The following is a 17,331-nucleotide window of genomic DNA, read 5'->3' on the forward strand; positions in this document are numbered from 1 at the left end:
ATGATGATGGTTAGAATGGATTAGAGGTGCTTTCCTCTCTCATCTTCTTCAAGATGTCTCAAAATACAAACCACAGCAAGGATTATTAATCACAGACTCTGGATCCGTGAAGAACCTTCCAATAAAAGAAACTTAAGATCCTGGATTTTGTTTTATTCATGGAAGAAGCGTTTATTTATGTTATGATGTTTGTGTTAATGATAATCATGATTAAATACATATGGTATTTGGGGAAGCTATCACCACTAATGGCCCCACTGACAAAATAGAAAGAGGAAAATCAAAAAGTTAGTTTGGCTGTATAAAAGTAATTCCTTTTTTTTTGCGGTACGCGGGCCTCTCACTGTTGTGGCCTCTCCCGTTGCAGAGCACAGGCTCCGGACATGCAGGCTCAGCGGCCATGGCTCAAGGGCCCAGCCGCTCCGCGGCACGTGGGATCCTCCCGGACCGGGGCACGAACCCGTGTCCCCTGCATCGGCAGGCGGACTCTCAACCACTGCGCCACCAGGGAAGCCCAAAAGTAATTCTTAATGACAGTCATTTATGTGAATGACAACATTTATGCCTAATAAGTATGCAGTGTAGTAATATTATGAAATCCATAGACAGATTCAATGTTTTAGATTAACATTGCTGTAGATTTTATTTAATTATAGTGGCAAATCTTAGAGATACATTTAGTCTTCATAATTTGCTACTCTTGCAGCATATAAATCTACTCAGAACCTTTCCAAATTAGGGCAAATATTAGTTTAAAAAGGACATGTTGAAGATGAAAGTTAGTTTTTTATATAAAGCTATTTAGTATTTATATAAGATCTTTATTCTGAAGTGTAAATGTTTTGGTTCAAACATATAAAAGAAATTTAAAGCCACAGGTATTCATTTGCAGATGTTAAACTTGAATTTTGACATTATATCTGCCTAAAATTGAGGTAACTTTTAAAGTGCTCCTAGGTAGATGCCACATTGGTCTACAAGACTGTGAGCTCCTGTATTTCCAAAATGACTTCTTAAAATGGAAGAAACTAAACGTATTAGAAGCATGGGAGAAATAGGGACTAAGGGATAAGAGGAAAACAATTAAGGTAAAGAGGAAATAAAGTTATGGGTGGCAAAGGAGACAGATAATTTATGCATGGACCTTCATGCATAAATGCAGAGTGACATTTACTGAGCCAAGAAAGACAGAGGAGGAAATAAGATGTTTTTAAAGTGTTCATGAATCTTTTGTCATACAAATAATAGTCAGTCAATAATGTTCCATAATTAAATCCCTCCCTCCTCCTTCACCTTCCCTCTCTCCAGTCTCAAGGGCATAACATATTAGAGAAGATGGCTGTATCATTTTATTTCCAATAAAGATTTCTATCTGTAGTAACTCTATGAGCTTATGTGAGTTGAGTTGATGGTTACTCATCCCTCTCTGATCAGAGCTTTTAGAAAACTACAGCTCATTTGCCTATGCTCTTTTATTTAAGTCTTGCTTATCTCCTCTTATCTAAGCCACCAGTACCTCCTAATTTCTAACCCATTTATCTCATGTTTCTGCTTTGTAAGTAAGGGGCAGTTGCTGCCAAAACAGATCTTTCTTAAAAATTTAAAAGTTGAAAAAGCAAGAAAAATAAGGCTAATTTCTCTTACTTCAACTCTAGTTAAGAGTTTTTAGAACTCTCTTTGCACCTCTTAAACAAGCACACTGAGTTCAGTATAAGGGCAAGGTTTGGGTCCAGGGAGGCAAAAGTAAAAGGATGTAGCTGGTGGTTTCCTAATCACAGAATGAAACTGCCCTTATGAATAGTAAGCATCTGGTAAAGAGCCATTCTGTTCTGTTGCATCTTAAATTGAGTCATGCCAGTTTATTCATTTGCTAATCCAAGTCATTTATCTTGCACTGAAACTTTCACATACTAGTATAATAGATGTTTGTGGAATAAAGACAATAATTTTAGCAAATGATGTGAGAACATGCACTGTTCTACATGAATTATATTTTACAGTCCATTTAGATGTCGATTTATTATTTTTTCTACATTTTTTGCTCTGTAGATTTGATTTCATATTGGATATAATTTCCTAGGTAAAGCAGGGACTAAGTGAATAATAGAGTTTTATAGCGCCTAACAATAATGTCACGTACAATTATCTTTTAATAACTGTTATAATGATGATGTACTCCTCTACCACTTTTAATAATTATAATGATGATCTATTTCTACCCCTTCTAAAGTAGATGCAGAGATTGCCTCTGCTCCTGGGGCTGCTTCATTCTGAGGGCTGATGTGCTCAAAGAAGGAACAGAAGAAAAGAATGAATCCACAAGGATCAAGAACTAAGATGGAAATTAGAAGAGAATACTGAAAAAATACTACAAACAAGTCAGATTTACCTTGTTCATCTAGCTTTGTATAGGGTTTATCTTTCATGTCTTTTTGTTTGTCCCATGGGTTCCCCTCCCAAGTTGAAAGTATTTGTGTTTGTCTTTATAGCAAATTTAGGAATTGACATTTTCTGAATTTCAAATATTTAAATAAGTTAGGCATGCCTATGTGTGTGTATCTATGTACCTGTGTATATGTTTACTGATGTGTGTTTTTATGTGTAAGTATATTTTCAAGTATATGTATTGCCTTGGCATGAGAGTATATTTATGTGTATTTATTCATTCGGCAGTTTCTGTTTGTATGTACATAATATCTACATGTGTATACATATGTCTGTATTTTGATGTATCAGAAGACACATAAATTTAAGAAAGTACATAGCTCATCTATACAATTGTTTGGTTTGAAAAAATGAACTTTCTAGTACATTCTGGACTCTTTATACCTCGTGTATGTCAATAAACATTTCATGTGCTTCAGGAGAATAATTATGGGATAAAGAGAAATTGACTTTGGACAGTTTTCCAAGGATTTGGACAATTTTCAGACTAGGTAACTATGACTTGTATGTTTTCTGGACCTTGCTGTTTCAATTGAATGAAGAGTCCTTTCCTTTTATAAGCAATTTTTATTTTGTCTGTGGGTTGCTATACCCTGTTTTAGAGGTGGCTCTGTCTCAACAGCCGGAAAAATGCTCTTATGCAATAGAAGTTCACTGTTTAGCAACTTTAATTAGTGATCAAGAAGTTCTCAATGAGTCTTAAAAGGAAGGTCATGTAAGCTAAAAGTATTACAATTACTTTTTCTTCCATAAAATTCAACCTAACATATTCAAAATCTTAGAACAAAGCTTAGCAATGGTTATGAAACTACTGATAATAAATGGGCTTTCAATATTTTTCATACTTTTACCAGCAGAGCAGTTTGCTTTTAAACTTTTCTTTTTATCTGCATAAAGTATAATTAATTATACAGAGTTTCAACTCCCATTGTAGAGAGCTGAAAACCACATGTAATTGTTCTTAATAGGTTGGATTCTTTCCCTGGTTAGCAGCATAAAAACTTCTTTTCCGGGAATCACAGAATTGTCATGCCGAGTTGAACAGGATGCAAATCTGGCCTGAAGTTTTCTTACAATTGCTGTAATAATATGTACTGTTCATCTACTCCTCAGGTTGCCATTAAGAATAAAAGCATATTACCTCAGTAGGATGCTATTATCTCTTTGGTTATGCAGCCTGCCTACAGATAGGGCCTGCCTTAAATTGGGAACCTGAAAATACTGTGAGACCACATGGACATGGAGATAATCATGAAGTGACTCCCAATTTTCATACTTGGTTAAGAACAGACAGATCTGAATGGAGGAAACATGGCTAAATTTTACTGCCTACTTTTATGTGTAAAATATGCTGTAAATTTCCCCCACTGCATTTATTTTTACATTGAAATTTCTAACTTATATTTTCATAGATTCTTTTCAACTAGGTATCAAGGCAAGTACAATGTAATGAAGAACTACTGTACTTTAGATTTATTCAGATATTTAATATACAATATACAAACATGTCCAAGTATATGTGTCCCTTCCTTCCTTCCTTCTCTACTACCCATCATCTTTCTAGTTGCTCCTTACTTTGCTACAAATTTAAATACATTATCAGAAAAAAAAAACTTTTACTGACCAAATAGGGTAGGAGACATGAAATTCATTCATAAATTAAATCATATAATTAAAAATATATGTAATGTAAGTCTCTTTATAGTCATTAGGGACAGAAATTTGACTCAACTTCCTAGCAACCATTGAAAAAGAAAATTACTCATTCAATATGATCAGTAATAAAATCAGTATGACTCCTCTGAAAAACAAAGTGAGAAACATTTATAGTAGATCATCATAAAAGGACCCTGTGTAATGTAGTAAACTGGGTTTTTCATAACATCTTTGTTTTAAATTCAACAATACGTTTCATAGAGCTTAATGGAGACTGAAAACATAACGGTAAAGCATAGTTCAGTGAAATCAGTTCTGGAAGAGGCAAGAACAATGTTATCCCTGGTGCATAGGTCTCAAATTTAGAACATCTAAGGCAGGATTGGAAATTGAAAAGGCATCAGCCAAGTTTGGCCATAGATCTATTTCATTCATCTTATTTTTATTTAGTTAGTTTGCATGTCTAGGGATCAGTGTTTCTCAAACTAATTGTAGTGAAATGCTAGTTTCATTTTTAAGTTTCCTACCCATCATGAATCAGTTGTTTTGTAAAATATAATAAAAAATAAATTACTTTTGTGTTTAGTTATCTTGTTTGGAGTTCTCTTGATTTTTTGCATATGTGATTTGATGAATTTCATTATTCTAAAAAATTCTCAGGAAAAGTCTAGCCCATTGCCTGTTTTTGTAAAGAAGATTTCTTTTAACTCTTCAAATATTTCTCCTGGTTTTGTCTCTCGCTCTTATTCTTTTGGAATTCCATTGCATATATAATAGACTATTTGATATTGTTCCAGAATTCTTGGACGCCTTGTTCCAACTTTTTGTTTTCCCTTATACTCTTTTTGTCTCTTTTTATTTGTTTGTTTGTTTGTATAATATCTAATGACCTGTTTTCATGTTCACAGATTCTTTTCTCAGGGATACTGAGTCTACTAATAAGCACATTGAAAGAATTTATGATCTGTGATAACATTTCCTTTTATTTCTATCACGTTCATTTAAACCTTTCTTACAGTTTTCATTTTTCTGCTGAAATTCTCCATCTGTTCATGCATATTGTTCACCTGTTCCACTAGGTCTTTTAACACATTAATAATAGTTATATTAAAGTCTCTGTCAGGTAATTCCAACACTGGATCACCTCAATCTGGTTTTCTCCATTGTTTGACTCTTGACAATGGATTGTTTTTTCCTTGCATTTCTGTATAGCTTGTCACTTTTTATTAAATGCCAAACATCAAGTGTAAAACAATTGAGACAGGTGAAAATTATTTCTGCTTGGCAATAGGGCATGCCTCTTCTATTCTAAGGCCATTAGTTTGTGGCATTGAGTAAACCTACTCAGGAGCTGAGCTTCAGCTCACCAAATGCTTCAAATTCCTCTAAAATTACTTTGTAATTAGGATGGGGGCTGGAGACTTGGAGTGGGTGGGCTTTTTACTTCCTACAGTGGTGGCCAATCCTCTACTCTGCACGTACATTATTCCCTCGTCTCCTACCCTGCTTCTAATATTTCTCATAAGCACCTGATGGAGGTCCACATAAAAGCACTTGTGAGTTCAAACCCCCCTTGTGTCAGGGGACACACAGGGGCTCTCATTATAGTCTACTTACAGCTTTTAGCAATTTATTAAAATTTTAGCTGATTTCATTTTAGCCCCTTGTATTATGGCCAGGTATTCTTTTGTTCTCTGCCACATATGACAACATCACCATGACCAATTTCTCCATGAAGGGATCTCCCCATGGGCTAAAAATTCTGGGTATTTATTTGCCCTATGAACTCAGATTTCTGATGAGTACAAGAAAAGTTATTATTTTCTAGTTCACCTGGCTTTTTCTTATTGTTAGTGCAGGGTACGCACCCTTTCCAGCAGTGTTTACTTTAAGTAGAGTAAGAATCCTTCAGTTGATGAGTTGTAATTCTCGGGGAAAAGTTTTGTATCACACTAACCTAATAATAATTGAAGTACAGAATTTATTTTCCAAGTGTCTACTTAATTTTGTCATGGAAAGTATGATTATAATTTGTTCTTCAGTGATATTATATAAATATGAAATAATTTAAAATGCTCTAGAATGTTACAAAACTAAGAAGGAGCATCAGAGTTTGGATATTTACATGACTATAACTAAACCAGTGGTCACTAAGAACTTTGAAAGAATATTCCAGCTCAAATATTCTACACAACTTCCATTCAGTTCTTCCCCATGGGACATGATTTTCTAAAATATTTGATTGCAAGTTCATTGTCAATGGACATTGTTATTTCAGTTCACCTCTACAAATACTTATTGAATACCCACCATGTATTAGTTGGGGAGCTAGACACTAGGACTACGAAGATTAGTAAGAAAACCAGTTTCAGAGTAATCCAGTGGGTGAAACGTATATAAACATATCAGGCCATTGTGACGTTGTAAGGTCACAATATTGTACAGATAAGCCTGCACATTATACCAATACAGAGAAAGGGTATGTGTCCCAGAATGAGGTATAAGAGATGCCTATTAGAGAAAAATGACAGCTATGCTCAGTCTTGAACCAACAGTCTACAAGTAAGCAAAATAAAACAGCAATGCACCTTTTTTCCTTTGATTATTTGGAAAAGTTTATCCTTAAAACTGTAAAGTATTGGAGAAACATTAAGGCCATGGGGAAACATGAATATACCCCATTTTTGTTTAATGATTTTTATTTAAAATCTATTATAATTACACATCATAGACATTTCTTATATCCTGTGGTTTAGGCTCAAATTTTTAATTTCCTGACATAGAAATTCTCAATTCCTTAATCTGCCTTACACTATAATCTATATAGTCAGGAGTAACTAAGACTCTAACGTTGCACTTTAAATATATGTGCTTTAAAATCTTCCTTCTTGGTTTCTGTCTTAGTGAGAAATTAATCAATCTCAGTTCTCACATGTTTAAAGCATTCCATCATTAGGAAGTCTCAAGGATGAACATATATCATACCATAGATAAGGAGCCTACCAAAACAAGCATTTATTGGAGTCTTTTGTCACGGTTGGGAAACAATTTCCCATGAATTTCTTACATTTCTGAACATCTTATGAAAGAAGCAGTGGCTGCTTTTGTTCTGAACTATTTTTAAAAGATGTTTGTAAAGCAAACAGCCCAGAAATAGCATCTCCTTCTACAGCAAAGGGAGGCATACTTGCCATCCATCATAAAAGAATTGCATTCCTTAAGTTCAGGGTCCCTTTCTTGTAATGTTTAGGTATCATATGGTCTGATTTGTGTTGCTTGGGGAAATTGGGGCTCAGGGAACCAATACAAAAAAGCTGATACACTTGCTACTGCTATTGTCGTGAAAAATAAATTATCCTTCATCTCTGATCCAGGAGTCTAACGTCTTCTAAAAGCATCCATGAATCTGTGGTAGGCTTTTATGTCAGTATGCAAGCAGGGTAACATCTCAGGCCCTTCACAGTTTTTGATAATGTTTGTGATGAGGATGGGATGCTAACAGAGACATGGATTTCTTTCTGGAAAATGAAGGATAAGGACCTCACAGGTCCATTAATGGGATTCAAGAAAAGTCTGTGGGAATCAGTAGTAAATTATACAGTCAACTGAGCAATAAATGGCCCTCCACTTTTTTGTCTGTTAATGAAGAGGAATTGAGGAGGTTACCGCAGGCTAAGTAACAGGAAATAGGTAAATACAGATGTCAAAATGCTGCTCTGTTGTGAATTTTCCTCTAGGTGAAAGGACAGTCTTGCCAATCTGGCGACCAGCCTCTGATCTGCCGCACCACTTACAACTTCGTACTAAGATTTGTACTGGGTAAGCAGACAGTTTCTCTCCACTTCAGACAATAGTTAGAGAGATGGACACACACATGGAGTGTGAAAGGGAGAACTCCATGACCAGAAACCAGGTAAATCATTAGAACTTTGACTGGTTCACATGGGAAAGAAGGAGGCATGGGGCACATTTCTTATTAAGGAATAATGACAAGTAGTGGGTTGTCTTATGGCTAAACCTCTCCTTCGTTCTATCATGCCAAACTCAGATCCACTTGGAAGTGACAGTAAAATCTCTCAGTTTTTTACAGTGGGTTCTGGCAGCTCTAAAGGAGCTTTAGCTCTCTTGAGGAGATTTTCCTGAGATAGAAAAACTCCTGTGGAAAGCCATAGATGAAGCCTTGCCTAGTATGTGAGCTCTTACTGTCCTGGATTGAGTTTAGAATTCTGATGGAGTTGACCCACCACAGAATGAGAAAGAGACCCAAAGAAATCTAGATAAATCCTGAGGTCACCACCGCTGTGTAGGAAAACTTTCCCAGCACTGATATTGATACTATCAAGAACTTAAGAGATGTCATCTAGACAATGGGGAAACTAATGCCCGGAGTTAAGGCGGATTCCTTAAAGAAGGTCACCACTGTGCAGCCGAGATTGAGTCAGCCAGAAGTTGCAAGCCCAGGGCCCTAGCAAAAAAGCAATGTGGCTACGCTTTCTGAGTCTAGGAATTCCCAAGGCTGAAATAGATGGTGTCAGCCACGAAGACCTTTCTCCCCCATATAGAGTATTGGATGGGTCAAAATTCGTTCAAAGTTCTTTTGGTTATTCCACGAGCCATCGTTACATCACTTTAAAGTACACATGAAGCCTCTCTCTTTCCCTGCTCCCTGATTCCTCTCTTCTCCTATCCTTTGACTTATCGTTTAAAGAGAATCACGATCAGAGGCCAAGGTATCCTTATGCCCAACAGGGATCAAGGGACACATGCACCCACTTGAGTATGCTGGAAAATTTCAGGAAGGATAAGGAATCAAACTTTTATGGGTATGTTGGATACGGATGCCCAGTTGCTCTCCCACTTGGATTTATAGAACACTCAGATTCAGCTAATGAGGTTTAGGATTCACAGTGGGAAAGACAAGCCAACACGATCTTGTGGAGACAGACCTTTGGGCCAATTAAATGTACCATTTTGTTGTTTCAATATCTGATAGTATAGCAGGAATTAATGTTTTATATGTTCATATTTTATCATCCATTAAGTGCCTGAAAAGGTGATCAAAACTGGGACAGGCCACATGTAGCAAAGTGCTAATGCAACATGTAAATCACTTTCCAATCTTCTCCCTGTTTCTCCCCATAAACAGTACAAAATCCCTAGAGGAGAAAAGGAAACCACAGCTCTGATTACAGACTTGAAGACAACATGGGTAGGAGGAGACACAGAATCTTTAACAGCCCTGTATGGGCAGTGAAAAAGACTAGAAATGAAAGCTCAGAATGGATTATTTCCAACTGCTCATGTAACTGAACCCACTGCACAGAGGAAACGTTTGCTATACTACCTTGGACTGTGTCAGTGACTTCTGGGGCAAAGACCAACTCACATTCATGTGTCACGACCGCCAATATACACTTGTAGTAATCCCTCAAATTATTACTGGTTATCTCCAGAGGTAGCTAAATTCCTCTGTCATTTGCCATCAATAGAATGGGTAGTATGATTGCCTCTACCCTTTATAGTACAAAGCTTTAACTATTTAATGATACCCTGTTGATGACAAAGTCAGAGGCTTCTATTAGCAAGGTCTTGACTGTGGTGTCACACACTCCCATCGGACGGGATAGCTGATGAGCCCTCACAAAACTCAGGGCTTTGCTTGTTAAATAAAGTTTCATGGGATTACATGGGCAGATTCACAATATTCAATCCCTCTAGCAGTCAAAAAAAAAAAAACCAAACAACAACAACACCCAAAACAAAACAAATCTTCTGTGTATTCAACTCCAACCAACAAAAAAGACACCAGAATCTTCCTGAAATGTTTGAGTACTGGTAACAGTATGTGCGTCACCTGGACTTTCTACTTGGACCTTTACATTGGCCAGTATCAACACTAGCACCCTTTGAGTGAGGACCAAACAAATACATTGTGTTGGAGGTTTTCCAATAGGCTGTGGCATGCTCTCTGTATTTGGAGCCCCACATCATGAATAAAGCTATGAGATACAAGTCTCTGTGACCAATACTTTTGCTGACTAGAGCCTCTGGAAAAGGGAGGCAGCCTCCATTCGTAGGTTCTTTTGAGGGTTTTGGACTGGTCACCTCCCTAATTTGCAGGGCACACCCCTACCAGGTACATTTCTTTTGAAAAGCAGCTATTAGCCTGCTATTGAGCTCTTGTCAAAACTGAACTCCCGACCCATAGAGGTCTGATGACTGTCCAGCCTGCTCTTTTCATTTGGGGATGGGTCAACTCAGACCCAATGACTCAATGTGAGAAAGGGTCCTACAGACCTCACGTACAGACCTACCTGGAAATGGAAATGGTATGTTTAAGCTTTCAGTTTGCCTGGCTCCAGTGGCATCTTAGTTTTACAGGAAAAAATGGCTCTCCCAAACTGTTGCAAGCATCCTAAATTTAACTCTCTGCTGAATCTGCCATTCCTCAGCCAGAGAGCTCTTACCATGATTTGATCTACAGTCCCCTTAATCTTAGCAAGAAATGTACTGGAACTAGCAGAATATGGCCCCAGCTCCTGCATTTCCCTTGTGAAATACCTGTCAACACTTCTGGATGTCTTTCCTGCTCCCATTTCTGTAACTACTGCTTAGCCATTCGGTGGGGTAGGCAAATGCCACCAGGCTGCTGATGTAGACAAACAGAGCAAGTTAGATTAACTGCCCTCATGCAGTCACTCCAAAGCAAGGACTACAATCAATTATTCATGCCTAACTTAGAGGGTAAAATCTCAGACCCCTCATGGGTCTTGAAAATCAGCAGAAATTGGTTACTGAAATAGCTCAGTTGTCTCTTACAGGTTAAGGCAGTGAAGCCATCGTTAACACTAACAGTCCTATGTCCCTATGTATCATACAGTCATACTTAATAAGTGTTCACCATCAGAGTAAATAGAGTACAGAGATTTAAATTATGTGTTTAAATATATTTTGTTAAAGTAGTTTGTAAACTTTTAATTATTGAATAGATATCACATATATTGTCCACTGCCTTCATTTCTTCTTTCTTCTTTACATTCTGTTCCTTTGAATGTTCCTTGAAGATTTAGGTTTCTTAAAAGACAAACTTGATATTTCAAACTTATATTAAAAGTGGATAATTAGTTACATATCTGTTAGAAAAATTACCTTAGGACCTACAAGGAGTGAATCAACCATTGGGTTCATTAGTATGAGGCTATTTATGTCAATTCATATTAATAAATAGTCACATTGTCAAAAAATCTTTGTCAGAGTTAGAATTAATATGGGAAGCAATGGAAACATGCTTTTTTAAGAATATAGATTATTTTTGTGCCAAGACTTAGCCATGGCACACCTCCATCCATTTTGGCAAGGCATATTATGATTAAGCTGTAGTCTTTTTGATTTTTCTCTGGACAACCTTGTTCAGCAACATGTTTGCTCTTATCTGTCTCTCCAGTTATATTGTAAGCTGCTTGAGATCAGAACCTATATCACGTTTGTCCTTGTGTCTATGGTCACCACTTCAGTTCTTGCCATGTACTAGGCCCTCAATGAGTGGAGGATGATTTACACTCCCAAGAAATTAGGTCAAGGGAGTCTTAGAGATGTAGTTCTCCTTTCAGTTAAATCTGCATCTTAATTGGTTTAGAGAAGGCCAGTTCCTGAGACAAGGCTTCTTCCTCAGCTTTTAAACCAGCCACCCAGCAGTCCAAGATGGCAGATTCCCCTAACTTCCATTAACCCAGGCACCCTTAGATAATGCAGTATTGTTCTAGACAATGTAGTTGAGATATCAATCTATATTACCATTTTACTCTTCCTAGATGAGATGACAGTGATGAGCCACCATCACCAAACAATACATTTGAATGTTTATTTTTTTTACCCAGTAATGATGACAGTTCCCCATTGATTTAGGCATTTACTTTCACCAATTTCTCTGGCCATCAGTGAAGAGAAAACTAAAAGTGCCAGGACTTTCAACTGTGAACTTGAAACTTGGTGACACAAATTTATCTTCCCTGACCACCTGAGCTATTCACAAACTATGGTGACAAAAAACCCCAAACACGTGTATGCACTAACTTTCTCTATGGTGGCAAAATACTGAATATGCATAGAGGTGAAACTATAAGAAACTCTAAGTTTATTTCCACTGTTTTGATTACTGAAACAAAAATCTGTTTTAAGGTATATTTTCCAGTGAACTTTCTATTAAAAATTAAAATGGAACTGTCCATGACATATGATTACCATGAAAGAAATGTATACCTTATTATCCCTTATTAGAATTTATAATGCCAATTAAACAACATCATTAAACAAAATATTAAATTATTAAAGATTAAACAAAAATATTAAAAGATGTTTAGGTGGACCAATGACAATTAAAATGTTTAAATATTTAAAATATTTCCCAAGTTTTAACCTGAAGGTGGGAAAGAGTAAGCAGAAAACCTTTTTTTCAACTATGATGGTTATGGGACCTAGGCATTACCTGAGGAAGCACAGACTTTTACTTCATTTCATTTTGGGTTTTCTTTAATCTTAAACTGATTTCTCCCTTATTACCTTCCTAAAATAAAATAAGGGGGAAAACTAATGTTTATTTTATAAAAAGATATTTAGGATGAAGTCAAGAGACTTGGATTCTAATTCTGTTTCTATTAACTACTTACGAACCTTGAGTAAATTATTAGTAAAATGATGGGAATGGATGCCCTTTACATCTTCTAATTGATACCTAAATTCTGTGATTCTTTCTAGTAAGAGCCAAGCATTCCATTTGCAGCTAAATGAGGAAGAGTGAATTTCACAGTCAATCACATGTAAAATCAGAGAATCTAAATGTTTCTTTTTTGTAGGACTTTTCATTGTACACTAGAGTTGATCTTATGAGAGTATCACTTTGACAACACTGTTGTAAAACTTTGGTTGAATCATCATGCTAGTTTTGAAAAGTTCGTTTTGCTTATTTGCTCTTTGAGAATGCTTTTTGTTAAATAGTCCTTGCACTATAGAATAAAGTTAGAAAACAAAGTCATTTGTAAAATTTATGTAATCATTTGATACTTACAAGAACAATTTCAGGATTATTTTGAATTCATAAAATTTGCAGCATTTTGTAATATACAGACTCATGAGTTTGTAAATAAAATGCAAATATCCATAAATATTGAATAATATATCCACAAATGTAAACAGCAAAATAAGAGAAATATATATTAAGCTATGAAAATATTTTGTGTAGTCGTCCCTTGACCAAATCTTCTTGCCTTCATAAGACACAAAATCACTTGACTCTTTATCTAATATTGTAATTATAGGTGTGTGTGAGTATGTGCGTTTTCTTTCAAGGTTTTGCTTTTAAATTTGTTTAGAATTTTATTTAGGTCAATTAGTTCACATAAAATAGTTTGCCTATAATCCCCAAGTTTTACTGAATAAAATCAATGTGCCACTTCATTAAAAAATATTTGTATTTTTATTGCTGTAATTAAGGAGACATTTCTTAAACTCCAAGTTGGAAAACAGCTGTTATCCCACATACCAAAATAATACAGCTTGTATTTAGTTAGCTTTACTTGAGTAAAGAATTTAAGTAAGTATCCACAGGTATGTATCCTTTCTATCTCTCCCTTCTTGCCTGCTTTCTCTTGCTAGGCACCCTTCCCTCTCTCTCTTCACTATGCACAAGCCAAAATACAGTTTTACGTGGAACATTCAACTAGTAGCAGTCTATTAGTGAAATAATCTATATCATTTCCACAATTTTTAATTTCTCTTTACCAATTTGTGATTCCTCTTTACCACTGTAAATGTTTAATTTCAACCCACCCCATCCTCTTATGAGAATTGTAAGATGCAACTTAAAGAAATGCAAAGATATGCCATTCAAATATTGGTATGCCTTGTCTCCCCATGTGCTATACTTAACTGTTTTGGCAGAGACTTAATAATGACAATGGCATTAAGTTTAGGCAGATCTTCCTGAGTTCCCGCTCACCAAGAGTTCTTAACAGAAATCCTGCCACTGTTTATGGCAGACTGATTATTTGCATTCTCAGAGACAAATCAAAGGCCATTTGAACGTTGCACACTTTATGAGCATACATCCTTACAAAAGGTGTGCACTTCTGACATTGTTTAGAATTTGATGTTAATTAGAATTATATTAGCATATACTGCTTTGAACTTATCATTAACACAACTGTGGGCAATAATTGATCAAAGTCAGCGTTGTACTTGCTTTCCCTTTTGTTTAATGGAAATGTATATTTTCCAATACAGCTTCATAATTGTTGGACATATTGCATATAGTAAGCATTCCACTGTTATCCGAAAGGTAAACGTATTTAAAGAAAAACTTAAATGATCTTTTGATTCAGCTCATAACTTACCTAATCTCTAGCTACCTGATATGACCATGTGTGCATATTTGCAGTAATTTCAAGTTTAAATACTTAGCTTGAATATTCTTCATAGTGAAGCACTAAATTTAACCAACTAAAATTTCTGAATTTAGAAAACCAATAATAAAGTCATTATTCACAGCCTCTCCTGATTTTAGATGCAGCTGAAAAATATTTACTGAAAACCATCCCTTGCCAGTGAGTTGCTCAATGCATTTCTACCTATGTCTACACAAGAAAAGAGGAATAAAGGCTCGGATACAGTTTGAGTTAAAACAAAATTTTTAAAAATCTTGACATCGGGGAAGGTAAGGTTTTAAGACAATCTTCACTAAACAAATTCTCTAGGTAATTGCTCAACCTTCCCTTTCTATTTCTTGTGTAGGCAGAGATTTGCTTGTTTAAGATGAGGAAGCATTCTCTCTCCATCAACTTCAAGAAGAAGAATGCCAATTTGATTACTTTTTCAAAATTATTTAAAAGAATAAAAATAGTATCACCGGGAAATTTATATTCACATACTACATACTCAAATGGGACAGCTTTCAAAGTTTCTAACATCTATTTCTGAATACTCTTATCTGCATTGCTTAGAACTCAAGCCCTATGACCAAGGGTTCTAGAGAGTAAAATATGCTGAAATCAATACACTTTCATCACTTCTTTAAAAATTAAATCAAAAATTGTGTGTGGGTAGCTTTGTTTTTAAGATTTCAATACACAAGGAACGAGGAGCACACATTTTAGTGTTTAAATCATCTCTCCCTGCACCACTCATCCCCTCATCACCTTGCTCATATTCATTCATTGACCACAACCCCCTTTCCTGTCAAACCAACTAGAAATACTAAAACATTAAACATGGTTTCAGAAGAAAGGTCTGCTGCCCTAAGAAAACTTCTACAGAAAGACTGTATGCTAAGATACTCACAACACCTGAAGCACCCATATAGTGCAGAAGCTTTTTAGTGCAACGTTTTCTGATCCTCCTCTATCCCTTTCTTAGCCACTACACCTAAAGAAAAATAAGGGCTTTGGCTTATTGCAAACTCAGAGAAGATTTTAAAGGGTGAGTTTGGTGCTACTCTCCTCTCTTTCAAGAAAAAGCTTCTTTATTCTCAAGAGTTGCTGGGCTTTTGATAGTGTTGTTGCTAAAGCAGATTCATCACCCAGCCGGGTGCACGGTTCTCAACCTGGAATTAAGACCGATTCCGGAGGAACAAGTAAAAATAGGGGCGTTCCCTGTACCCAGCTGACTCCTCTAAATTAATCCAACGAATCTGAGCGACGTAAATAGTTGTGCCCTTTAAAGCAACAATAGCAAAAAGTTTAGTCGGAATAGGTTTGGTTTTTGTCTTTCTTTTTTTCGTGCTTGATCATCCCCTAAACAGCCCAGGTGCTAAGAAACACATAAAGTAACTGTACAGAAGCCAGGACCACCGCGCGTCTGTGTCAGTTTTCTGAGGTGACGGTCAGAAAAAGCTGAGAAGGTACCACCGTTTTCGAGGGAATGAGGTCAGAATTCACCGACAGAACCGTTTCCTCTGCGAAGGAATACGGCGGGACGGTGGGGCTCCGCAGCCGGGCTTTGGAAAAGGAGGGAAGGTGGGTCAGGGGCGGACTTTGTGGGGAAGGCTTTGTCAGCGCGAAACCGGGCACAGGGTGGCAGATGCGGGCGTCTGCGGGCTTCCAGAAGCGGGAAATCAGCAGGGGGAGATGCGGAGACGGTGAGGGCTGAGGGGACGCTGATGGGGTGACGGGAGGGTCAGGGCCATCCACGGCTGCTGCGAAAGTGGGAGCTCGGGGGCTGGAAGGTGAGGCGGGACCGCGAGCTGCCCCAGCTGTCCCCGGGAGGGAGAGGGGTCGCCAGCAGGTGGAGTTGAAATCAAAAAGCCCCCGGGGAATCACGGAGCAGTGCCCTTCCGAGACCCTGCCTGGAGGTTGAAGAAGCACAGCAGGTGGTTTGGGGATACCCCCTAACGCCAAAGAGGTTATCTCAGCTTGCTGCCTGGGCGCCCGACCCCCTGCGCTCTCCAGGCTACTCACCGGTCCGGGGAGGAAGGCGCCATCCGGGAGCGCGTGAGGGCTGCGCGGCGCAGGCGGCGGGCAGGGCCGAGCGGTGGCGGCGGCGCTGTCCTAGAAGAGGGACTGGAGCCGGGGGACGCCGAGGCGGCGACAGCGGCGGCGGGGGCGCGGGGAGCAGCGGGCGGGGAGGGCGGAGGATCCCGAGCTGCTGCGCGGCGCGCGCTCACTTCCCATCTCCAGCACGGCTGAAGCGGCTACTGCTGCCCGCTCCGCGAGGGAGGGAGGCGAGGGGGAGGGGAGGAAGCACGCGGCTGGGAGGGAGGGAAGCGAAGGGAGGTGGGGGACAGCGAGGGGAGACGGGAGACGGACGCCCAGAGTGGGGAGGAGGAAGGCAGGCGCGCGCGACCCCCGCAAAGGTTCGCACCAGAAAGGCTCGGGGAGGAGATCTCCGTGAGGAGGTGTTGGGTCTCTCCCCCGCCCCCCACCTCCTCTCCCCTCCTTCCCCCTTCGCGCCCTTTCCCTGGGCTCTTCCTCCAGTGGCTCGGGCTGGGGGGCGGCCAGGCTCGGCAGCAGCCTGGGCTTCAGCGCGCGTGTAAGAGTGCTGAGGCCGCGAGGCGGCCGCGCCAGCTCCCAGCGCCGCCGGCCTTAGGCACCTGTGCGCGCACACACCGCCGCCCGCCCCTTTGCGGCGGCTCCCCGGCTCGGATCTGCTGGCAGTCGCCTTGCCTCGCTCTCCTTTCTGGTCAGATTATGATCATGCATGTGCATCCATGACATCTGTGTACCTCCCCCCCATTGCTATTTG

The 17,331-nt window shown here is 38.6% G+C and overlaps 1 protein-coding gene across 2 annotated transcripts in view; it reads right to left on the bottom strand.

The window, feature by feature from the left end:
- FUT9 (fucosyltransferase 9) overlaps nt 1-16,736 on the bottom strand; it is a 169,054-nt gene extending 152,318 nt beyond the window's left edge. For both annotated transcript variants that reach the window (XR_009522008.1, XM_060030604.1), the window contains exon 1: nt 16,548-16,736. The gene's annotated coding sequence lies outside the window, so the exon portion shown is untranslated. The remainder of the gene's footprint in view (nt 1-16,547) is intronic.
- Nucleotides 16,737-17,331: the final 595 nt, after the last annotated feature.

The sequence above is a fragment of the Delphinus delphis genome, chromosome 14 (genome assembly GCF_949987515.2).
Source record: "Delphinus delphis chromosome 14, mDelDel1.2, whole genome shotgun sequence".
Classification (NCBI taxonomy): Eukaryota; Metazoa; Chordata; class Mammalia; order Artiodactyla; family Delphinidae; genus Delphinus; species Delphinus delphis.